Below are 26,837 nucleotides of genomic sequence, written 5' to 3'. Positions count from 1 at the left end.
CATTTCACACCAATCGGAATGGCTGTGATCCAAAAGTTTACAAGCAATAAATGCTGGAGAGGGTATGGAGAAAAGAGAACCCTCTTACATTGTTGCTGGGAATGCAAACTAGTACAGACACTATGGAGAACAGTGTGGAGATTCCTTTAAAAACTGGAAATAGAACTGCCTTATGACCCAGCAATACCACTGCTAGGCATACACACTGAGGAAACCAGCATTGAAAAAGACACATGTACCCCAATATTTATCGCAGCACTGTTTTTAATAGCCAGGACATGGAAGCAACCTAAATGTCCATCATCAGATGAATGGATAAGAAAGCAGTGGTACATATACACAATGAAGTATTACTCAGCCATTAAAAACAATACATATGAATCAGTTCTAATGAGGTGGATGAAACTGGAACCTATTATACAGAGTGAAGTAAGCCAGAAAGAAAAACATCAATACAGTATACTAACAAATATATATGGAATTTAGAAAGATGGTAATGATAACCCTGTATGAGAGACAGCAAAAGAGACCCAGATGTATAGAAGAGTCTTTTGCACTCTTTGGGAAAGGGAGAGGGTGGGACGATTTGGGGGAGTGGCACTGAATCATGTATAATATCATATAAGAAACGAATTGGCAGTCCAGGTTTGATACAGGATGCTTGGGGCTGGTGTACTGGGATGACCTGGAGGGATGGTATGGGGAGGGAGGTGGGAGGTGGGGTTCAGGATGGGGAACAAGTGTACACCCATGGTGGATTCATGTTGATGTGTGGCAGAACGAATACAATATTGTAAAGTAATTAGCCTTCAATTAAAATAAATAAACAATTTTTAAAAAAGAAATTAAAAAAATAAAGATTATCAGATAATTCAATAAAAAGTTTTGATTATTTTTAATTCAATGATAAAAATTTGTATTATAACAATTTTAGCATATTTGGTATCAAGAACATTTTTAATGGATTTAAAACAATTTCTTATAGTAATATAAAAGGAGAGACATTGCAAGTAGAAGCTTGTTTAGTTCTCCATTTATGTTCAAAAATATAAAATGCCATATACTAGTAAGACTCCTTCCTTGCTGAGAAGTTCAAAGGCATTTTTTAAAAATAAGACTCTGTGAATTTAATGGGAATCTTTTGGAATGCTGTACAAATTATTCTTGTACTTTCTAATTTGTTGTGTACAAATTGCTTTCATGGTGTGCATTTTCATCCATGTCACACATGTGACATCCATGTAACACATTGTGATGTTTTATAGCCCATACCGATATGATTAATGTATGTATTTATGTGAATAAATTTTGCGGATAAATTTTATGCTGCTCTTAAAATACTTTCAAAATATAGTTCAGTGAAGATTTAAATGAGAGCTGAATGGAATATTGACAATACTGCCTATTAATGAAAATCTTGTATTCATCATAAAAGTTGTTCTTTTGATTTTTAAGGAAAATAAGCAAGTGGACAGTTGCTTATACTAACATAGAGTACTTATAGCCATACTATATGTCTGTATTTCACTCTTGTCAGTTTTGTATAAAAATTATGTAACAGATATTTTGTTCGAATTAAAAACTGTCAAACTAAAAAAATAAAATTAAATAAATAAATAAGGGAGATGAATATTACTTTATAGAGAAAAATGAGGAAGTTAGGAGAGGCTATTTTGAAGGAGAATTTCATTAAAAGCAAGAAGGGATTTAGAATGGTTGTAGTTTCTCAATAGTTGAGATCTTGCAATTTCTCCTTAGATGCTCTGTTGCTGGGTAAGGAGAAAATCTTCCTTTTCCCATCTAAGGTGGTAAAGAAACTTCTTGCCCAGGAATGTAAAGTAAGCAGCAAGGGATGGTTATGTTTGTGAGAGCTCTGTCTTAGGACTTCCTGACTCCACTTTAAATGAGTTTCCTTTTGAATAGGGAAGAATTAAAATGCCTGAAAGAATTAACTATTTTGTAAAGAATTAATAATTTTTATATCAGATTATTGAGAAGAATTTATATATAACAAAATTTACCATTTTTTTGTGTAGAAGTGTATGGCTTTTGACAAATACTTAGAATTATGTATCAGTCAAAAAAGATAAAAATATCTCATAGCACTAAAAATAAGAAACCACATACCCTTAATCCCTCATACTCTCTGAGACAATCTTTATCTATTTTCTCCCTATGTAGTTTTATCTTTTCTTGAATATTATATGAATATGTGGGATTTTGATCTGGCTTCTCTCCCTTAGCAAAATGCATCTGAGATGCATTCAGGTGTTGTAGGTATCAATTGCTTGTTCCCTTTTATTTCTAAGTATTGGCATTTATGGATATACCACAGTTTGTCCATCTATTTATTCATCAGTTGTAGGGTATTTCTGTTGTACAATTTGAATGATTATGAAAAGAGTTGTTATAAACATTTGTATACATGTTTTTGAGTAACATACACATTTTAATTTTTCTTAGTTAATTACAAAGGATTTGAATTTTAGTTTTCAAAACTTGTCCAAATTTCTACAACATGTTTCAGTCCCACCAGCGTTGTAAGAGAGTAACAGTTGCTTGACAGTTCTGTCAGTACTTTGCATTGTCAGCTTTTTTTCTATTTTGATTTTGGCTATTTCACTTTAAATGTGTAGTGTTATCCCACTGCTTTCTTTTTACATTTTCCTAATTACTGATGATGTTTATTCCTTTTTATATACTTATTTGCCATATTTATATAAAATACATATAATGTAGTGAGGTATCCACTGAAATAGTTTATTAGTTTATTTACTAGTTTGTTTATTTTCCTATTATCAATTTAAAAGAGCTTTTTATACATTATGGACACGTCTTTTTGAAGCATATTTGGTAAATTTTATTCTTCCAGTTAATGTCTTTTTATAGGAGTATTTTTTGGAGTATATGTTTTTAATTTGGATGAAGAAAATTTATCTTTTTTTTCTGTAATAGATCATGCATACAACATCAGGATAAGTACTTTTGAATGTACATATGAATACATTCTACTAAAAGGAGAATATCTTAGAGCATTAAATTTAAAATCAAATAGATCTATTTAAGCAGTAAGGAAACAGACACTCTGACCTTGAGTAAATTTGAGAATGAGTTTATTTTCTTGATATATATCTTTAATGTAATAATCATGGCTCTTACTTCTATCATGATTATAGAAGAAAATGAATGGAAAAGAAACTCTCTCAGTGTTTTAAATAAATAAATTGAAGCTGACCTTTGCTGCCTCCTATCAATTCATCTCAAGAATAAGAGAAATAAATAACTCATCATTCATATATTCATCTATTTACTAAAATATTTGTTAAAGAAATTTTGTGTGCTAACAATGAGACAGATGCTGAGAATCCAATGATAAAACAGAATTCAAGAAATAATAAAACTATAAAGGAAAGAACAATATGTCATGAGAGAAAATAACAGAGATCTCCAAATTTAGATTTGTAGATTAGATGATAGCTTCTCTGAGAAATAATATTTGACCTAAATTTAAGTGAATTATCAAGTATTAGCCATCCACAGAAATGTAGAATAGTAAGGAGATGATAAATTCACACGTAGGAAATAATATATATGATGTCCCAACCTGGGAAAGGTTATTGATGGGAGACCAGTAGGACTAAACCATGAAGTGTGATAGAAATAATAATTTGAAGCTGAAATAAACTATGTAAAACCTTATATACCTAAGTATATAAGGCTCTTTGATAGAGTATGGGTGATTGGAACTTTCTCCTGGCCAATATTTGTCAGAAATGCAGGTTTGCTTTATGGTGTTCTGCTTAGAGGAGAATCATAGAACCCAAATTCAAGGTTAGGAGTATCATTAAGCTTTTTAACTTCCATTATGTGTATATAATCACTCCTGCTGATTGTATACTCTAATTAGACACAAAAATTATAAGACACTGGTGAAAACTTGAAGATGACACAAAAAGAAAGATATATTGTGTTAATAGGTTCAAAGAATTAATTTAGTTAAAATGACTATATTACCCACAGTAATCTATTGATTCAATAAAATTCTTTAAAGTGGCATTTTGCACAGAACTAGAACAAAAAAATTTAATTTTTTTTTTGAAAATACAAAAGATCTCAAATAGCAAAAGCAATCTGAAAAAGAACAAAGCTGGAGGTATCACTCTCTAAGATCTTGAACTATGCTTCACAACTACCATAATCTAAACAGTATGGTGATGGCACAAATCTATATACATAGATCAATGGAACAAAGTAGAAAAGTCCTAAAATGAACCTTAATTTATATGGGAAATTAATATATGGCAAAGGAGGCCAAAATATGCAATGGTAAAAGCAACCCATTTTCTAAATTGTGTTGGGAAAACTGCAAAACCTCATGGAAAGTAATCAAACTGGACTAATATCTCACACCATGCATAAAAAAAAAATCAAAATGGATTAAAGACTTAATGTAAGACCTGAAACCATAAAACTTCTAGAATAAAATATAGGCAGTACACTCTTGTTTTTTTTTTTTTTTTTTTAATATGTCTCCTTAGGTAAGGGAAACAAAGCAAAATTAAACAAGTGGGACTATCAAACTAAAAATCTTTTGCACAACAAAGGAAGCTATCAACAAAATTAAAAAAGGCTGCCTACTGAGAAGATACTTGCAAATGGTGTATCTGATAAGCAATTAATATTTTAAATATATTAAGAATCCCTACAAATCAATATTTTTAAAAAATGATTAAAAATAAGCAAAGGATCTGAATAGATATTCTTCCATAACACTACACATGCACACAAAAATGAATAGATGTTTTAGAATTTATGACCATGTGCACAGGAAAATCTACCTTGAAAATTTACTGTGGAACTGACTAGAAAACTCAGAAAAGCAAGGTGATAAAGGAAAGAGACATAAGATTAAAGGAGGATTTTTAATAGGAATCACATACAATTCAGATGATCTAATTGTAAGGGACATCCTGAAGATGTAAGAGAACTTTAAAGATCTAGGCAAAAATTGAAGATGCAAATTAATTAGCAGGACAAGAGAGGATGTAGTGCAAAGCAAATGTGGAGGAATTGGCCTCTATTAGGAAGAGGAGTGATTTTTCTTTCTTAACAATAGAAAAATAAATAAATAAAGCCTGGGGTATATGGCTTTAGGTTCTAGGCTGCCTATTAGAGGGAGCTCCCATCTGATGGATTCTAATTCTTGGCAATATCAGCAGCAGGACAAGTGTATTGGGGGTGTTAGGAAGAACTAAGATGTTTGAGAGCAGCAAAACATAATACAGAGTCTTTAGGGAATGTGGTAAACTGAGTTAGACAGAACTGAACTCTCTACCTTGCAATTAGTTTTGAAGAAATGACTAGCACAGGATGATCCCTTTTAGGAAGGTTCAAATTATAGCATACCTGGAAATACAAATTTATGTTATCAGTCTACATCAAGAGAAATAACATGCTGCTGCTGCTAAGTCACTTCAGTCATGTCCAACTCTGTGTGATCCCATAGATGGAAGCCAACCAGGCTCCCCTATCCCTGGGATTCTCCAGGCAAGAGTACTGGAGTGGACTGTCATTTCCTTCTCCAATGCATGAAAGTGAAAGTGAAGTCACTCAGCCCTGTCCGACTCTTAGCGACCCCATGGACTGCAGCCTACCAGGCTCTGCCAGCCATGGGATTTTCCAGGCAAGAGTACTGAAGTGGGGTGCCTTCTCCGGAAATAACACATAGATATCAGATATAGTGTGGTAGTCTAAGTAAGAAGAGTAAACATGTTACTAGGTTCCAACACTTACCACACGATTTGGACAAGTAATATAACCTCCTAGTTTAAAATTCCCCATGTGAAGATTTAAAATAATAATAATAATAAACCTCACAGAGTTGATGTATTAAAGAACTTAAAATACGTAAAACATTTAGCACAAAATGTGGTGCATAATGATATTTCATCAATGGTTCTGGTGAGAGTGGTAGCAGAAATAATATTAGACCCACAAAATAAGGACAGTCAAAAAGAGCAGAATGCAGCAAAATCTTCCCAGGCTCATTATTCAAGTAAATCTTTACTGTGTTATATGTTTACATCCCTTCTTTCTAGAGATGTCCCTTTATTTCAACATTGTCTGTTATACTCCAGCCATGCTGAACTCTATATAGCATTCCAAAAAAAAAAAAAAGACCACACACACACCAAGGTACTTTTATGTATACACCTTTGCACAAGGTTTTCTTTTTTTTTTTTTTTAATTTATTTTTTATTTTACTTTACAATTCTGTATTGGTTTTGCCATACATTGACATGAATCCACCACGGTGTACATGCATTCCCAAACATGAACCCCCCTCCCATCCCCCTCCCCACAACATCTATCTGGGTCATCCCTGCGTACCAGCCTCAAGCGTGCCATATCCTGCATCGGACATAGACTGGCAATTAGATTCTTACATGATATTATACACGTTTCAATGCCATTCTCCCAAATTATCTCACCCTCTCCCTCTCCCTCTCCCACTGAGTCCAAAAGTCTGCTATACCCATCTGTGTCTTTTTTGCTGTCCTGCATACAGGGTCATCATTGCCATCTTTCTAAATTCCATATATATGTGTTAGTATACTGTATTGGTGTTTTTCTTTCTGGCTTACTTCACTCTGTATAATCGGCTCCAGTTTCATCCATCTCATCAGAACTGATTCAAATGTATTCTTTTTAATGGCTGAGTAGTACTCCATTGTGTATATGTACCACTGCTTTCTTATCCATTCATCTGCTGATGGACATCTAGGTTGTTTCCATGTCCTGGCTATTATAAACAGTGCTGCGATGAACATTGGGGTACATGTTTCAATACTGGTTTCCTCGGTGTGTATGCCCAGCAGTGGGATTGCTGGGTCATAATGCAGTTCTATTTGCAATTTTTTAAGGAATCTCTGCACTGTTCTCCATAGTGGCTGTACTAGTTTGCATTCCCACCAACAGTGTAGGAGGGTTCCCTTCTCTCCACACCCTCTCCAGCATTTATTGCTTGCAGATTTTTGGATCGCAGACATTCTGACTGGTGTGAAGTGGTACCTCATTGTGGTTTTGATTTGCATTTCTCTCATAATGAGTGATGTTGAGCATCTTTTCATGTGTTTGTTAGCCATCTGTATGTCTTCTTTGGAGAAATGTCTATTTAGTTCTTTGACCCATTTTTTGATTGGGTCGTTTATTTTTCTGGAATTGAGCTGCAGGAGTTGCTTGTATATTTTTGAGATTAGTTGTTTGTCAGTTGCTTCATTTGCTATTATTTTCTCCCATTCGGAAGGCTGTCTTTTCACTTTGCTTATATTTTCCTTTGTTGTGCAGAAGCTTTTAATTTTAATTAGGTCCCATTTGTTTATTTTTGCTTTTATTTCCAGAATTCTGGGAGGTGGATCACAGAGGATCCTGCTGTGGTTTATGTCAGAGAGTGTTTTGCCTATCTTCTCCTCTAGGAGTTTTATAGTTTCTGGTCTTACATTTAGATCTTCAATCCATTTTGAGTTTATCTCTGTGTGCGGTGTTAGAAAGTGATCTAGTTTCATTCTTTTACAAGTTTTCCCAGCACCACTTGTTAAAGAGATTGTCTTTACTCCATTGTATATTCTTGCCTCCTTTGTCAAAGATAAGGTGTCCATAGGTGTGTGGGTTTATCTCTGGGCTTTCCATTTTGTTCCATTGATCTATATTTCTGTCTTTGTGCCAATACCATACTGTCTTGATGACTGTGGCTTTGTAGTAGAGCCTGAAGTCAGGCAAGTTGATTCCTCCAGTTCCATTCTTCTTTCTCAAGATTGCTTTGGCTATTCGTGGTTTTTTTGTATTTCCATACAAATCTTGAAATTATTTGTTCTAGTTCTGTGAAAAATATCGCTGGAAGCTTGATAGGGATAGCATTGAATTTGTAAATTGCTTTGGGTAGTATACTCATTTTCACAATATTGATTCTTCCGATCGATGACCATGGTATATTTCTCCATCTATTAGTGTCCTCTTTGATTTCTTTCATCAGTGTTTTATAGTTTTCTGTATATAGGTCTTTAGTTTCTTTAGGTAGATATATTCCTAAGTATTTTGTTCTTTTTGTTGCAATGGTGAATGGAATTGATTCCTTAATTTCTTTTTCTACTTTCTCATTATTAGTGTATAGGAATGCAAGGGATTTCTGTGTGTTGATTTTATATCCTGCAACTTTACTATATTCATTAATTAGCTCTAGTAATTTTCTGGTAGAGTCTTTAGGGTTTTCTATGTAGAGGATCATGTCATTTGCAAACAGTGAGAGTTTTACTTCTTCTTTTCCAATTTGGATTCCTTTTATTTCTTTTTCTGTTATGATTGCTGTGGCTAAAACCTCCAGAACTATGTTGAATAGTAGTGATGAAAGTGGGCACCCTTGTCTTGTTCCTGACTTTAGGGGAAATGCTTTCAATTTTTCACCATTGAGGAGAATGTTTGCTGTGGGTTTGTCATATATAGCTTTTATTATGTTGAGGTATGTTCCTTCTATTCCTGCTTTCTGGAGAGTTTTTATCATAAATGGATGTTGAATTTTGTCAAAGGCCTTCTCTGCATCTATTGAGATAATCATATGGCTTTTATTTTTCAATTTGTTAATGTGGTGAATTACATTGATTGATTTGCAGATATTGAAGAATCCTTGCATCCCTGGGATAAAGCCCAGTTGGTCATGGTGTACAATCTTTTTAATGTGTTGTTGGATTCTGATTGTTAGAATTTTGTTGAGGATTTTTGCATCTATGTTCATCGGTGATATTGGCCTGTAATTTTCTTTTTTTGTAGTATCTTTGTCAGGTTTTGGTACTAGGGTGATGGTGGCCTCATAGAATGAGTTTGGAAGTTTACCTTCCTCTGCAATTTTCTGGAAGAGTTTGAGTAGGATAGGTGTTAACTCTTCTCGAAATTTTTGGTAGAATTCAGCTGTGAAGCCTTCTGGACCTGGGCTTTTGTTTGCTGGAAGATTTCTGATTACAGTTTCAATTTCCATGCTTGTGATGGGTCTGTTAATACTTTCTAATTTCTTCCTCGTTCAGTTTTGGACAGCTGTACTTTTCTAAGAATTTGCCCATTTCTTCCAGGTTGTCCATTTTATTGGCATATAATTGCTGATAGTAGTCTCTTATGATCCTTTGTATTTCTGTGTTGTCTGTTGTGATCTCTCCATTTTCATTTCTAATTTTATTGATTTGATTTTTCTCTCTTTGCTTCTTGATGAGTCTGGCTAATGGTCTGTCAATTTTATTTATCCTTTCAAAGAACCAGCTTTTGGCTTTGTTGATTTTTGCTATGGTCTCTTTTGTTTCTTTTGCATTTATTTCTGCCCTAATTATTAAGATTCTTTCCTTCTGCTGACTCTGAGGTTCTCCAATTCTTCCTTTTCTAGTTGCTTTAGGTGTAGAGTTAGGTTATTTATTTGACTTTTTTCTTGTTTCTTGAGGTATGCCTGTATTGCTATGAACTTTCCTCTTAGCACTGCTTTTATAGTGTCGCAGAGGTTTTGGGTTGTTGTGTTTTCATTTTCATTCATTTCTATGCATATTTTGATTTCTTTTTTTATTTCTTCTGTGATTGTTGGTTATTCAGAAGTGTGTGGTTCAGTCTCCATATGTTGGAATTTTTAATAGTTTTCCTCCTGTAATTGAGGTCTAATCTTAGTGCATTATGGTCAGAAAAGATGCTTGGAATGATTTCGATTTTTTTGAATTTATCAAGGTTATATTTATGGCCCAGGATGTGATCTATCCTGGAGAATGTTCCATGAGCACTTGAGAAAAAGGTGAAATTCATTGTTTTGGGGTGAAATGTCCTATAGATATCAATTAGGTCTAACTGGTCTAATGTATCATTTAAAGTTTGCGTTTCTTTGTTAATTTTCTGTTTAGTTGATCTGTCCATAGGTGTGAGTGGAGTATTAAAGTCTCCCACTATTATTGTGTTGTTGTTAATTTCCCCTTTCATACTTGTTAGCATTTGTCCTACATATTGCAGTGCTCCTATATTGGGTGCATATATATTTATAATTGTTATATCTTCTTCTTGGATTGACCCTTTGATCATTATGAAGTGGCCTTCTTTGTCTCTTTTCACAGCCTTTGTTTTAAAGTCTATTTTATTGGATATGAGTATTGCCACTCCTGCTTTCTTTTGGTCTCTATTTGCATGGAATATCTTTTTCCAACCCTTCACCTTCAGTCTGTATGTGTCCCTTGTTTTGAGGTGGGTCTCTTGTAAGCAGCATATAGAGGGTTCTTGTTTTTGTATCCATTCGGCCAGTCTTTGCCTTTTGGTTAGGGCATTCAATCCATTTACGTTTAAGGTAATTATTGATAAGTATGATCCCGTTGCCATTTACTTTATTATTTTCGGTTCGGGTTTATACTCCCTTTTTGTGTTTCCTGTCTAGAGAATATCCTTTAGAATTTGTTGGAGAGTTGGTTCGGTGGTACTGAATTCTCTCAGCTTTTGTTTGTCTGTAAAGCTTTTGATTTCACCTTCGTATTTGAATGAGATCCTTGCTAGGTATAGTAATCTGGGCTGTAGGTTATTTTCTTTCATCACTTTAAGTATGTCTTGCCATTCCCTCCTGGCCTGAAGAGTTTCTATTGAGAGATCAGCTGTTATCCTTATGGGAATCCCCTTGTGTGTTATTTGTTGTTTTTCCCTTGCTGCTTTTAATAGTTGTTCTTTGTGTTTGATCTTTGTTAATTTGATTAATATGTGTCTTGGGGTGTTTTGCCTTGGGTTTATTCTATTTGGAACTCTCTGGCTTTCTTGGACTTGGGTGATTATTTCCTTCCCCATTTTAGGGAAGTTTTCAACTATTATCTCCTCAAGGATTTTCTCATGGTCTTTCTTTTTGTCTTCTTCTTCTGGGACTCCTATAATTCGAATGTTGGAGCATTTCATATTGTCCTGGAGGTCTCTGAGATTGTCCTCATTTCTTTTAATTCGTTTTTCTTTTTTCCTTGCTGATTCATTTATTTCTACCATTCTATCTTCTATTTCACTAATCCTATCTTCTGCCTCCGTTATTCTACTATTTGTTGCCTCCAGAGTGTTTCTGATCTCATTTATTGCGTTATTCATTGTATATTGACTCTTTTTTATTTCTTCTAGGTCCTTGTTAAACCTTTCTTGCATCTTCTCAATCCTTGTATCTAGGCTATTTATCTGTGCTCATTTTGATTTCAAGATTTTGGATCATTTTCACTATCAATATTTGGAATTCTTTCTCAGGTAGATTCCCTATCTCTTCCTCTTTTGTTTGTTTTGGTGGGCATTTCTCCTGTTCCTTTTCCCTGCTGAGTATTCCTCTGTCTCTTCATCTTGGTTATATTGCTGCGTTTTGAATGGCCTTTTTATATTCTGGTAATTTGTGGAGTTCTCTTTATTGTGGAGCTTCCGCACTGTGGGTGGGGTTGTATCAGTGGCTTGTCAAGGTTTCCTGGTTAGGGAGGCTTGTGTTGGAGGTCTGGTGGGTGGAGCTGGGTTTCTTCTCTCTGGAGTGCAGTGGAGTGACCAGTAATGGGTTATGAGAACGTCTAAAGTTTTGGAGTAACTTTGAGCTGCCTGTATATTGAAGCTCAGGGGTGTGTTCCTGTGTTGCTGGAGAATTTGTGTGATATGTCTTGCTCTGGAACTTGTTGGCCCTTGAGTGGAGCTTTGTTTCAGTGTAGGTATGGAGGCATTTGATGAGCTCCTATTGCTTAATGTTCCCTGAATTCAGGAGTTCTCTGATGTTTTCAAGCTTTGGACTTAAGCCTCCTGCTTCTGGTTTTCGGTTTTATTTTTACAGTGGTCTCTAGACTTCTCCATCTATACAGCACCAATGATAACATATCTAGGTTAAAGATGAAAGGTGTCTCCACATTGAGGGACACCCAGAGAGGTTCACTGGGTTACATGGAGAAGAGAAGAGGGAGGGGGTAGTTAGAGGTGACTGGAATGCGATGCTGTGAGATCAAAAGAGGAGAGAGCAAGCTAGTCAACAGTCACTTCCTTATGTGCACTCCATAGTCTGGACCGCTCAGAGGTATTCACGGAGTTATACAGGGAAGAGGAGAGGGAGGAAGTAGACAGAGGTGGCCAGGAGGGTAAGAGAGAGGAATGAAAAGGAGAGAGTCAAGTCCAGCCAGTAATCAGTTCCTTAGGTGTTCTCCACCATCTAGAACACACAGAGAATCACAGAGTTGGATATAGAAGAGATGGGTTGGGGAAAGAGACAGAGGCCACCTGGTGGAGAAAAAGGAGAGTCCAAAAGGAGGAGAGAGTGGTCAAGCCAGTAATCTCGCTGTCAGGTAAAATTGGGTTTTGAAATGTACAAAATTGACAACAAAAACTGAAAAGCAAAGATTAAAAACCTAGAGTAGAGGTTGGATTTTCAAAAATACAATATTAAAGAGAAGAAGCAGAAGGAAGAAAGAAAAAAAGAAAAAAGGAAAAAAATAAGAAAAGAAAAAAAGCAAGATTAAAAAAGAAATACCAACAACAACCACACAAGTCTATATATGGTGTTTGCCTTAAAAAAGTGGAGTTTTTTTTTTTTTTTTTGAAAAGTAATAGTAAGTTATAGAAATAAAAATTAGAGGAGAAATAGAAGACTTAACAATTAAAAAAAAGTTAGGAAAAAAAAAAGAAAAAAAGAAAAAAATATAAGGAATGATTGTAAAAATAGTGAAGATATATCTCGCCCTTCTCTGATGTTATGGGCCGTGTGGGGTCACTTCCAGGGCGGTTCCCTCTGTTCACTTTCTTCTGTTTGCTGGTCTCTTCAGTGTCTGAATTCTGTCCTGACACGGGGGCGGTGGTGGACACTTTTTTTTTTTTTTTTAGGCTCACTAGTTCAGTCGTGCTGTGGGGATGGGGGGGATGCTGCAAACAAATAGCACTGTCGTGGGCACACAGCGTCTCAGCCCCGCTGGACCTATCCGCCCCCATGGTGCACAAACCGCTCCGGCTCCACGGTGCTCAGCCAGGAACCGTCCGAGGTCGGCCCCAGGCTGCGTGCACCTCCCCGGTCCAAGCCGCTCAGGTTTGGCGCCCAGGTAGCCCTCAGAGGCATAGTGTTGGTTGGGACTGTGCCCTGCGCCCCTCCCAGGTCCGAGCAGCTCAGGAGCTTGGCGAGCGCGGTCGCCGCGACTTGTCCCCTTCTCTGTCTCTACTGCTCAGTTTTCTGGGTGTACCGCTGGTGCTCCTTGTGAGGCGGATGGTGACGGTCCAGCACCCCCAGAAGTCTCAGCAAAGAAGCCTGCCTGCAGTTTGTTAGGTAAAGTCTCTCCAGGGCTGTGATTGCCCCTTTCCAGGCTTTACGGCTCTGGCTGCCTGTCCCCGGCGGGGGATGGTCTGCAGCCAGCTATTTCTGTTCTGTCCTTTGTTCTGTGCGTGGTCCTGGTGGTGTCTTATGTTCGCGCTTTCTGCGTGGTAGCTATCCCCCAGTCTGGTTTGCTAGCCCAAGTTCGATCGCTCTGGTTACGCGTGGGGCGTTTCTGCCCAATTCTTGCCGAGCACGGCAGCCCGAGCCTCTCACGCTTCCCTGCCTTGCCCCCACTTGCTAGTGGTGGATGCAGGCGTCTGCGCTGCTTTTCCGCTGGGGGAGTTACTGTTGGGCTTGTAATCTGTTGGTTTTAATTATTTATTTGTTTTTCCTTCCTGTTATGTTGCCCTCTGGGTTTCCAAGGCTTGTCACAGACTCGGCAGGGAGAGTGTTTCCTGGTGTTTGGAAACCTCTCTTTTTAGAATTCCCTTCCCGGGACGGGCTTCCCTTCCCAGGATGGAGCTCCCTCCCAACCTCCTTTGTCTCTTTTCTCATCTTTTATATTTTTTCCTACCTGTTTTTGAAGACAATGATCTGTTTTTCTGGTTGCCTGATGTCCTCTGCCTGCATTCAGAGGTTGTTTTGTGGAGTTTGCTCCGCATTGAAATGATCCTTTGAGGAATTTGTGAGGGAGAAAGTGGTCTTCCTTTCCTATTTCTCCGCCATTTTAGGACCGCCCCCAAGGTTTTCTTTGTGCCTGGACTATAACCAGAAACACTAACAACTTCACCAAAGCATACATATATTTACACACACACACACACAAAACTGCCCAACTCTTCATTGCCAAAAGAGTATATTTAACCTTTAAAATGCAATTCAATCATCTTTCCAAAAAGTCTTTGCTGAATATAGGTCAGTGGCCATTCCTCTTTTCATTCCTCTGATATATAGTGAATCATATAATATTCTGTGTCATCTGGGATCGATTGTGAGCTCCCTGAGAGAACAGGAAGTTTCTTCCATACATTAAGTACTTTACACTGTTACTAACAAAAGTAGGACTCCATTTGTAGTCACCTAATGTATACATGGGACCTATGAAAGAAGATATGTCTCCATGCATACCTTAAGCAAAGTTTCAGATCAGCACATTTTGCCCAAGAATAATTTGGAGATAAATGGAGTCTTTCCAAGTGATTAAAACTCTACCAGTGTACTACCAGCAATACCAGTGGCAGCAGCAGAACCCCAAGGTGATTCCAGATTTGTTAAGAAGAAGGATCATCAATTCTGAAGGGTAATAAACTATACAATATAAGGTGATATTGGTGCACAAGTGAAGGCAGGCAATTGTGGAGCTTTCCAGGAATAAAAACATCAGATAGCTAAATTCTTAACATCCAAATAAAATGAATGATTAAAACAAGCTAAAGATTTTTTGAAGAGAGGGATTAGGGTATGGACATAAACTTTTATGATAGGAAATACAGAAAAGCACATAACAAGTAACATGATATATTGTGCTACTTCATATTTTGGGGAGATTTTCTATACTATTAGCAAATTTTATTTTCTGACTAGCTTTTAATCGGGCATTTCTTCTCATAAGTTAATTTAATTGTTTTGTGGTAGACTTTGGAGATAATTGTTGGGTGTATAGCAACTCTGCAGGTAGTTAACAGATTTACCTATCCTTACAAAGAATTTTGCTCGACCATGAAATAATCTTACCTCCCACTTTAACAAAGTGTGTTATTTCAATAATCTAATTCAGTGTGTTTTTTTAGAAACAAAACCATGGATTTACTGGGATAGAAAGAAAAAGACAAATCAACTAAATAAAAAGATTTGTCTTATCTATTATATGTTTTAAGCAAGAATACAGCAAGGATATTTGAGTTTGGTACCATTTAATGTTATGAAGTAAAAGATGTCCATATTATTAAAAGAATTGTTTAAGTCATATATCAGATAATCAACTATTTCCCATTGTCCATTGTCAATGCATAATATATTCCTACCTCCTTTAAATTTGCTTAATATGACCTATTAAACATAACTTCTAACTATGACTCACCAGTCTCACCCATCAGGAAGCTTACATAAGCTTCTTGTCCCTATCCATCAGAAGGCAGACACAATGAAAACCACAATCACAGAAAACTCCCCAAACTAGCCACATGGACACAGCCTTGTCTAGCTCAAGGAAACTATGAGCCATGTCATGTAGGGCCGCCCAAGATGGACAGGTCCTGGCGGAGAGTTCTGACAAAATGTGGTCCACTGGAGAAGGGAATGGCAAAACACTTCAGGATTCTTGCTTTGAGAAAACCAAGGACAGTATAAAAAGGCAAAAAGATAGGACACTGAAAGATGAACTCCCCAGGTCTGTAGGTGCCCAATATGCTACTGGAGATCAGTGGAGAAATGACTCCAGAAAGAATGAAGGGATGGAGCCAAAGCAAAAACAATATCCAGTTGTGAATGTGGCTGGTGATGGAAGTAAAGTCCGATGCTGTAAAGAGCAATACTGCATAAGAACCTGGAATGTTAGGTCCATGAATCAAGGCAAATTGGAAGTGGTCAAACAGGAGAGGGCAAGGGTGAACGTCGACATTCTAGGAATCAGCAAACTAAAATGGACTGCAATGGGTGAATTTAACTCAGATGACCATTATATCTACTACTGTGGACAAGAATCCCTTAGAAGAAATGGAGTAGCCATCATAGGGAACAAAAGAGTCTGAAATGCAGTACTTGGATGCAATCTGAAAAACGACAGGATGATCTCTGTTTCCAAGGCAAACCATTCAATATCACAGTGATCCAAGTCTATGTCCCAACCAGTAAGGCTGAAGAAGTTGACGTTGAACAGTTCTATGAAGACCTACAAGACCTTCTAGAACTAAAACCCAAAAAAGATGTCCTCTTAATTATAGGGGACTGCAATGCAAAAGTAGGAGTAACAGGAATAACAGGCAAATTTGGCCTTGGAGTACACATGAAACAGGACAAAAGCTAATAGAGTGTTGTCAGAGAATGCACTGGTCATAGCAAACACCTTTTCCAACAACACAAGAGAATACTCTACACACGGACTTCACCTGATGATCAATATCGAAATCAGACTGATTATATTTTTTGTGGCCAAAGATGGAGAAGCTCTATACAGGCCGCAAAAAGAAGACCAGGAGCTGACTATAGCTCAGATCATGAACTCCTTACAGCCACATTCAGATTTAAATTGAAGAAAGTAGGGAAAACCAGTAGACCATGCAGGTATGACCTAAAGTAAATCCATTACAATTATACAGTGGAAGTGAGAAAGAGATTCAAGGGATTAGATCTGATAGAGAGCCTGAAGAACTATAGACAAAGGTTAGTGACATTGTACAGGAGGCAGTGATCAAGATCATCCCCAAGTAAAAGAAATGCAAAAAGGAAAAATGGTTGTAAGGCCTTACAAATAACTGAGAAAAGAAGAGAAGCCAAAAGCAAAATAGAAAAGGAAACATATATCCATTTGAATGCAGAGTTCCAAAGACCATTTGAATGCAGAGTTCCAAAGAAGAGCAAGGAGAGTTAAGAAAGCCTTCCTCAGTGATCAATGCAAAGAAATAGAGGAAAACAATAAAATGGGAAAGACTAGAGATCTCTTCAAGAAAAGTAGAGATATCAAAGGAACATTTCATGCAAAGATGAATACAATAAAGGACAGAAATGATCTCGACCTAACAGAAGCAGAAGATATTAAGAAGAGGTGGGAAAAAAAAAAAAAAGAAGAGGTGGCAAGAATACACAGGAGAACTATACAAAAAAGATCATCATGACCCAGATAACCATGATGATGTGATCACTCACCTAGAGCCAAACATCCTGGAATGCGAAGTCAAGTGTGTCTTAGGAAGCATCACTATGAACAAAGCTAGTGGAGGTGATGGAATTCAAGTTGAGCTATTTCAAGTCCTAAAAGATGATGCTGTGAAAGTACCGCTCTCAATATGCCAGCAAATTTGGGATACTCATAGTGGCCACAGGACTGGAAAAAGTCAGTTTTCATTCCAATTCCAAAGAAAGGCAATGCCAAAGAATGCTCAAACTACCACACAATTGCACTCATCTCACCGGTTAGCAAAGTAATGCTCAAAATTCTCCAAATCAGGCTTCAACTGTATGTGAACCGTGAAATTCCAGATATTCAAGCTGGATTTTGAAAAGGCAGAGGAACTGGAGATCAAATTGCCAACATCTGCTGGATCATGGAAAAAGCAAGGGAGTTCCAAGAAAACATCTACTTTTGCTTTATTGACTATGCCAAAGCCTTTGACTGCTTGGACTCACAATAAACTGGAAAATTCTGAAAGAGATGGGAATTCCAGACCACCCGACCTGCCTCCTGAGAAATCTGTATGCAGGTCAAGAACAACAGTTATAACTGGACATGGAACAACAGACTGGTTCCAAGTTGGGGAAAGGAGTCCATCAAGGCTGTATATTGTTACCCTGCCTTTTTATCTTAGATGCAGAGTACATCATACAAAATACCAGGCTGGGTGAAGCACAAGCTGGAATCAAGATTGCTGGGAGAAATATCAGTAACTTCAGTTATGCTGATGACACTACAGTTATGGCAGAAATTGAGGAACTAAAGAGCCTCTTGATGAAAGTGAAAGAGAAGAGTGCACAAGTTGGCTTAAAACTCAACATTCAGAAAACTAAGATCATGGCATTTGGTCTCATCACTTCATGGCAAATAGATGGGGAAACAATGGAAACAGTCAGAGACTTTGTTTTTATGGGCTCCAAAATCACTGCATCTGGTGACCGAAGCCATGAAATTAAAAGACACTTGTTCCTTGGAAGATAAGCTATGACCAACCTAGACAGCACATTAAAAAGCAGAGACATTACTTTACAAAGACGGACCACAACATTCCATTTAGTCAAACTATGGTTTTCTAGTAGTTATGTATGGATCTGAAAGTTGGACCATAAAGAAAGCTGAGTGCTGAATAATTGATTCATTTGAACTGTGATGTTGGAGAAGACTTCGAGAGTCCCTTTGACTACAAGGAAATCCAGTCAATCCTAAAGGAATTCAGTCTTGAATATTCACTGGAAGGTCTGATGCTGAAGCTGAAACTCCAATACTCTGGCCACCTAATGCAAAGAAATGACTCAAGAAAAGACCCTGATGCTGGGAAAGATTGATGGTGGGAGGAGAAGGGGATGACAGGGGCTGAGATGGTTGGATGGGATCACCGACGCATTGGACATGAGTTTGAGTAGGCTACAGGATTTGGTGATGAACAGGAAGCCTGGCGTGCTGCATGCAGTTCATTGGGTCAAAAAGAGTCAGACCCAACTGAGTGATTAAACTGAACTGAATTGATGACATCAGTGGTATTGCAAAGCTGCCTGTCAATAGAAAAAGACACAAGGCTGTGACTTTTTAGAGGGAGTGACTCTGGCAGTTCTTAAATCAAAATAAGGAAAAAAGAAAGGAATATTTCACCTTTGTTTAAAGAATTAATTCCATATACGCTAAAGTGAACTATTCATCCATGAGAATTATAAATAGATTTCTTTCCAATTGCATTGAAAAATGTGACACTGCAGATACTCAAGGGCCTTTCCAAACATTATGCCTCTTACATCTTTTAAGATATCTTTGTGTGTCAAAAATACTGCTTTCAAGAAAGAATAATTCTGTCCTATGGATCACATAAAATTATAAGTATTTGTTTTAAATCTGCATTCTACACTTGGTTGATAAATCATCAGTTCAGTTCAGTTCAGTTGCTCAGTCGTGTCAAACTGTTTGCGACCCCATGAATTGCAGCGTGCCAGGCCTCCCTGTCCATCACCAACTCCCAGAGTTCACTCAGACTCACATTCATCAGGTCAGTGATGCTATCCAGCCATTTCATCCTCTGTTGTCCCCTTCTTCTCCTGCCCCCAATCCCTCCCAGCATCAAAGTCTTTTCCAATGAGTCAACTCTTCACATGAGGTGGCCAAAGTACTGGAGTTTCAGCTTTAGCATCATTCCTTCCAAAGAAATCCCAGGGTTGATCTCCTTCAGAATAGACTGGTTGGATCTCCTTGCAGTCCAAGGGACTCTCAAGAGTCTTCTCCAACACCACAGTTCAAAAGCATCAATTCTTCGGTGCTCAGCCTTCTTCACAGTCCAACTCTCACATCCATACATGACTACTGGAAAAACCATAGCCTTGACTAGACGGACCTTAGTCGGCAAAGTAATGTCTCTGTTTTTGAATATACTATCTAGGTTACTCATAACTTTTCTTCCAAGGAGTAAACGTCTTTTAATTTCATGGCTGCAATCACCATCTGCAGTGATTTTGGAGCCCCCAAAAATAAAGTCTGACACTGTTTCCATAGTAGACAGTTAAAATGATTTCACACCTTTGTTCTCAAAATCCCTTAATCAACTAAGAATGTACTTTCATAGTCCAGAATCCATTTAGATTACAAATCAAACTGAAGTAATTTCTTTAGGAGAACCGTCTTACCTTACTGTAAATAGTGACTGCATATATTGAAGGGAAATATTTTTGATACATATTAGAAAGAATTTTTTTTTCCTTAAGGCTGAGAAAGTTATTGTTTACACACAATATTCAGTGCATTCACTTTATGCTAGTGAATTCAATTTGGTAAAGGTACGTTTCCTAGGAAGAGTTAAAAAGCTAACCTGTAATATCAGGTCTTTTAGGTTTCTCATATGATCATCTCTTTCTTCCTTAGAATAAAGTGCGCATTAGATCTCAGTTTTATAGATTAGGAAGCTGAGGTTTCAAGAGAATAAGTGACTTGCTTAAAGTAATAGGTTTTATTGCTGGAATCTCAATGTAAGTTTTTTTTCTGAGTTCAGGGACTATTCTCAGAAATTCGACTTCAAAGGCTTCTATGACAATTATTATTTTAAGTCATAGGTTTAATTTTTATTTCTTGAATATGTGCTATTGGCTCCTTTCTGGGTTGCCTGTTTAGACTCTGTCACATTTTTTAGGGCATGGCCTTGAATTTCTCAGTTGCACTATGTAAGTAATCTGGTTAATAGTATATAGTCTTAGTGTTACAGAATCCTAATATCAACAACAAGCAAGGCAAAATGTGATCAACTTGGGATTATTTTGGTGGATAGGTGTGTTTGAATCATCCCTTAAGTCCTATGCAAAGGTTTGATTTAAATTACTCATGATGCAGTTGAATTGAATGGCTTAGCATTTGTGTATAGAAATATTTGAAAATTTTTCTAAATTCCACATATATGCATTAGTATACTGTATTGGTGTTTTTCTTTCTGGCTTACTTCACTCTGTATAAAAATTTTTCTTCCAACTGTTCATTAGTTAATTTAGAATGCTGTTTACTGTGTTTTTGTAGATTCCTAATAGGAACACATTCCCTCAAATAGGTAAATTTTATTGTTTTTACTTGATCAAGTATACAACACTGAACTTAAAATTTTTCAATTTATGGTTGCATATCACATGGTAGAATACATTGCAGGGAATTTCAAGAACAGATGAGTGAAGGTTTCTACTCTGGATTCCCCTATTAATTCATGGTGCATTACCATACACTAATGAGAGAGAATGGGAAGTAATTTGTGTTGTATCCCACTTTTATTTGTCTAGTCTGGGACACTGCCCAACTCTCTTTATTAATGCATGATGGAGTCCATGCATTAATAAAATCTCCTAATCTTCTCCTATTAAACTTTTCTCTCTTTTTTAAATTACCCAAACATGCTATATATTTTTTTTTTTTTACTAGAATGATTGTTACCTACCAATGACATTAGTTTCCTTCTCCTAATGAAAATCCTAGGATCATAAATCCCAAGTGATCTCATTCAAACCCATGATTTAAACTCTTGGTTTCCAGTAAAGATACATATACTGACATTTAGAAACATACATCCATCATTACGAGCCCAATTTGATATGCCTCTTACATTTTCAACAAAGCTCTTACTTTGCTTTTTTTAATTTCTATTTCTTTTGTTTGGTTAATTTTTGTTTATTTTGTTTTTAGCCTGTAACCAGGAATAAGACATTTCTTTTATAGGATTGTCCCATGAAATTGACAATAATAATGACATAGATGATTAGCATGTAATTTGGCTCACAGAATTACAATTGTTAAATAATCTGGATTCACTTAGAAAATAGTGAAACCTCTGTTTTAAAAGAAAAAATTCAAGATTGTTCATCTTCCTATGGTACAGGAAACTGCTGGAAAAAATTCTCTTTGAATTTAAGAGAAAGCAATAGTTATATTTTTAGTGATATTACTGAGGAGCTCCAAATATTACACTAGTCACACTGATTTGAAGAATCCATGTATTTATATATTAATTATGCTTGTTAAAAAGTAAAGGTCAATCATTTGAAATGTATAAAGTTGTATTTATGTTACATGAATAAGTTCTGTAGACCTGCTCTATAATACTTTGCCAGTAAGAATAAAGTATTGTGTAATTCTATATTTGTTAATTGAGTAGATCTCATGCTAAATGTTTATACCACCAAAAAAAAAAAAAAAAAAGAGAGAGGAGGCCTGAGGGAACTCTGAAAGAAGGTGTTGCATATGTCTATTATCTTAATTGCTGCGATAGTGTAATAGGTGATTGCATGTAGCCAAATTCATCAATTAAATGTGTTAAATATGTACATTTCTTTGTATATCAATTGTATTTCAATAAGTCTGTTTAACAAAAGTAAAGGTATAAATAATATAGGGGAAGACAGTGAAGTAGGAAGCTTCAATAATTTCTTGCTACCTACAACACTGCACTATCAGAATAGATGTAACTATTTTGGAACTCTGAAGTCTAATGAAAGCTCATAATTTACAGAAGGAAATTTAGATGGTAAATTGTGGTTAATTCTAGTCACTTTCAGGTCTTAGCATAGCAACAACTACTCCCCACCACCCTAGCCCATGTCAGGCAGTCACACATGCATTCCAGACACAGTTTGCATGCAACTAGTAGGAGCCAGGATGGGAAGAGGTCATTGCCTTTTAATTATCAGAATCTGTGCTCTGATCATTCATTGCTTCTTCAGATCTCAGAGGTAAAGACAAATAGGAAGGCAGCCATGGTTATGCCTCCTCTCATTGTGGAAAGCCCTTTCCCTTCTGACTGAATAGACTATCAGAAGACTTATAAAGCTAGTGCCTAAGTTTACTTAATTTTAATATTTTTTCCCCTTTGGGAGCCACTCATTAAAGATGAGAACATTCAAAAGCAACTGCATATGTGTGTGTGGAGGTAGTGGCAGATTAAAGAAAGCCACTATATATCCCTAGGGAAAGGCACAGTCTCAGATAAAATTGAGAAAACTTTGAATTGACACCTCAGGCTCTTAAAAGGGAAAGAGCCTTTATCAACTAAAAATAAACAAAGTGAAAAAAGAGCAAATGTGTGAAAGAGGGAATCTATTTAATTAGCAGAATTACTATATAATTATGTTCATATGCTTAGTTTTCAACAGCACCAACAACAACAAAAAACACAGGAGAAAGAAACATGAACATAGTTCAGTCAACAAAACCTTTTCCTGAGAAAGACCTGTTGATGGATCTAATAGGTGAAAACATGTCAATGTATGGCAAAACCAATACACAATTGTAAAGTAAAAATAGAAAAAAAAATAAAATAAAATGACTGTCTCAAAAATGTGCAATGCAAAGAAAGGAAACAAAGGAAGATGTAGAGAAAGTCAAGAAAATAAGGTATAAAAAGATGGAAATTTCAGAAAAGACACAGAAAACCTAAAAGATAACAAAAAGAAATTCTATAGTTGAAAAGTAAAACTGAGATGAAAATTTTACTAGTAGGATTCTAAGGCAGATTTGAGCAGGCAGCATAAAGAATAAGTAAACTTAAAGTTAGAATGATGGAAATTATGGAGTCTAAGGAATAAAAAAATAAATAAAGTGAGTTGAGCATTAAGAATCTAAGGGACACCCTAGGTCAGCATATACATTACAAAAATATCAGAAGGAGAAGAGAGAAAAGGGTAGAGAGAATATTTGAATGATTAAAGTCAGAAAACATCCCATATTTGAGGAAGGACACTAATGCAAACATCCAAGAAGCTAAAGAAACTTGAAGATGAACTCAAAGAGTCCCACATCAAGACACATTATAATAAATTTTCAAAAGCTAAAGAGATAATTTTGAAAATAGTAAGAAGTGACCCATCACATACAAAGGATCCTCAATAAAATTATAAGGAGACTTGTTACCAGAAACATCAGAGGCTAGAAAGCAGTTAGCCAATATAATCAAAGTGCTAAAACAAACAAACAAACAAAAAAAACACAAAATAAATGTTAACAAGAATCCTATATCTGGCAAACATAAAGAAGAAATTAAGACATTTCTCGGTGAACAGAAGCTGAGGAATTTGTTGCTATTAGACCTTTGTTGAATTTTTAAAGAAGATCCTGAAGGCTAAAATAAAATGACTCTAGATAATAGCTTGAGGCCGTATGAAGAAATAAAGATCATAGTAGAGATAAGTACACAGATAAATACCAAATCTGATATTATTTTAACAATGGTTTGTAAATCCACCTTTTGTTGTATATATGATTCAAGAAACTAATATGTTAAAAAATATGCATGTTAGTTGAAAAGCTATTGTAATGTTTGCTAATGCCACATTTTTCTACATAATTTAACAGACTAATCTATTTAAAATTAAAAAAAAAAGTTTATATTTGGGGGCATGCAATATGCAAAGACTTAATTCTGTGATACTAAAAACTGAAAAAGGTGAGGACAGAGCTAAAAGGAGCAGAGTTTTGTATGTTATTGAACTTGCTGCTGCTGCTGCTAAGTTGCTTCAGCCATGTCTGAGTCTGTGTGACCCCACAGATGGCAGCCCACCAGGCTCCTCTGTCCACAGGATTCTCTAGGCAAGAATACTAGAGTGGGTTGCCATTTCTTTCTCCAGTTATTGAACTTAATCTAGTTAAGTTCTATAAATTCAAGTTAGAGTGTTAAAACTTTAAGACTTTAAATGTAAACTCTATGGCAATCACAATGAAAACAGCTTTAGAATGTGCACAAAGGGAAATGAGAAAGAAATTTAAACATTTCATTGAAAAAAAATTCAACTAAACATAAGTAAGACAGTAATGCAGAAAAAGTACAAAAAAGCTATGAGACAAATGGGAAACAAATACAAGACATATGGAAAATACTAAAAGTATGCCCATCCTTATCAGTAATTACTTTAAATGTAAACTGATTAAATCAAATCAAAAGACAAAGATTGACAAAATGTGTAAAAAAAAAAAAATGATCTGACTGTTGTCTAGAAGAGATTCTCTTTAGATCCAAAGACACAAAGGGGTTTGTGATGAAAAATGCCATTTGCTATATCAGCAAACAAACAATGTGTGGCCATCGAGCCATCAGCCAGTACCTCCCCGCATCCCACCCTTCCCAAGAGTTAGCCCAAGAGATCTCACGAAGGAAACTAATGTGCTGTACATTGCCATGTCCTTAGCCACTGCAGAGAGTCCCAGTGGTGTACCCTGGGGGAACTCAGGACGGGAAAGAACAGGATACTGGCCCTAGAGAGCTAAGGTACATATCAAAGGGATAATTTCAATAAGCCCAGACTCTTGCATCTTCCCATACACTGAAAAGTGCTAACAAATTCATTATCTTGAAATATCTGGTTTTCTTTAATTAGCAGTAGTTTTTGATAGCCTGACTACTTGGTATTTGTTTCAACGCCTATATATCCCAACTGTTCCATTATCTCTTCAGAGCAGTCCCTCAGCACCATCTGAAAGACTGCCTTCCAGGCTTGAGGTTCATAAAATGAATAAAACAAAATTCTCAACTTTTGTGCATTTTTTTTTTCAGTAGAAAGATTGAAACTGAAAGGATGGAAAGACATTCCATGCACACAGCAACTCAAAAAGAGCATGAGTGGCTACACTTTTATTAAAAAAAAAAAAAAAAGAAACTTTAAATCAAACAACTATAAGAGACAAAAAGTACACTATATATTAACAAGAGGTTCAAATCAGTAAGAATATATAATGATAATAAACATTTAATAAAAGATCTTTCATGGGCAGGAGATGGGAGGGAAATTCAAAAGGGAGGGAATATACATAAACATTTGGTTAATTCATGTTGATGTATGACAGAAATCAAACCAATATCATAAAGAAATTATCAATTGAAATTAAATAAATATCTAAAAAATTACTTTAGGGGAAAAATAAAAGATAATTTAAATATATGAAGAAAAACTGACAGAATTAAAGGGAGAAAGTTCCACAATAATAGTTACAAACTTCAATATTCCACTCTCAATAATGGATAAAACACCAAGCTAGAAGATAAGTAAGGAAACAGAGGATTTGAATAACATAATAAACCAACTAGAGACAAATACAGAACATTCTACCCAAAAACAACAGAATGCAAATCTTCTCAAGGTCCCATGAAACATTTTTCAGGATAGATAATACATTAGGTAACAAATTAAGTCTTCACAGATTTACAATGGCAAAAATCATAAAAAAGCATGTTCTCTAACTACAATGGGATGAAGTTAGAAATCAATAAATGAATGAAAACTTGAAGAAAAATATAGAAATTGGACAATGTCTTCTAAAAACCTGATAGATCAAGGAAGAAATCACAGACAGAATTGCAAAATACAGACAAAAATGCAAACAAAATATCAAAATTTATAGGACATAGAGAAAGTACACCTAATGAGAAAATGTGTAGCTATAAATACTTATATTAAAGAAAAAGTTTAAATCAGCAATCTAACTTTAGAAATAAAGAACTAAAATAATAAGAACAAACCAAATTCAAATCCATCAGAAGGAAAGAAATAATAAAGATTAGGGCAGAAACAAATAAATAAAAAATAGAAAATCAAGAGAGAAAAATCAATAAAATTTAAAGTTATTTATTTGAAAAGATTAACAAAGTTGAGACATCTTTTAGCTAGATAGAATAAGGGGAAAAAAAGGACTAAATTAATAACACCAGAAATAAAAATAAGAGCATTGTAACTGATTCTATAGAAATAAAATCATTTTATGAGAATGCTGTTCAAATTGTATACCAACAAACTGGATAATGTAGATGAAAGGGAAAAATTCCTACAAAAAACAAAACCTAGTAAGGTTAAATCCATAGAAACAGAAAGTTAGAACAGACTTAAAACTAGGAGGGAGACTGAATCAATAATTAAAAAAAAAAAAAAGCCCTGGACCTAATGGCTTCATTGGTGAATTCTACCTAGCATTTTAAGAAAACTAACACTAACACTTATCAAATTTTCAAAAACAAACAGGAGAGAACACTTACTTAATAATTTTGAGAGGTCAAAATTACCCTGATATCCAAGTCAGAAAGAGAGATTACAAGGAAAGAACACTACAAATTAATATCCTTTATGAACATTGATGCAAAAATTTTAAAAAAAATAGCAAACCAAATTCAACAGCATATGA

The sequence above is a fragment of the Oryx dammah genome, unplaced genomic scaffold (genome assembly GCF_014754425.2).
Source record: "Oryx dammah isolate SB20612 unplaced genomic scaffold, SCBI_Odam_1.1 HiC_scaffold_2, whole genome shotgun sequence".
NCBI lineage: Eukaryota > Metazoa > Chordata > Mammalia > Artiodactyla > Bovidae > Oryx > Oryx dammah.
The sequence above is the reverse complement of the archived record's forward strand: the minus strand, read 5'-3'. Positions refer to the sequence as shown.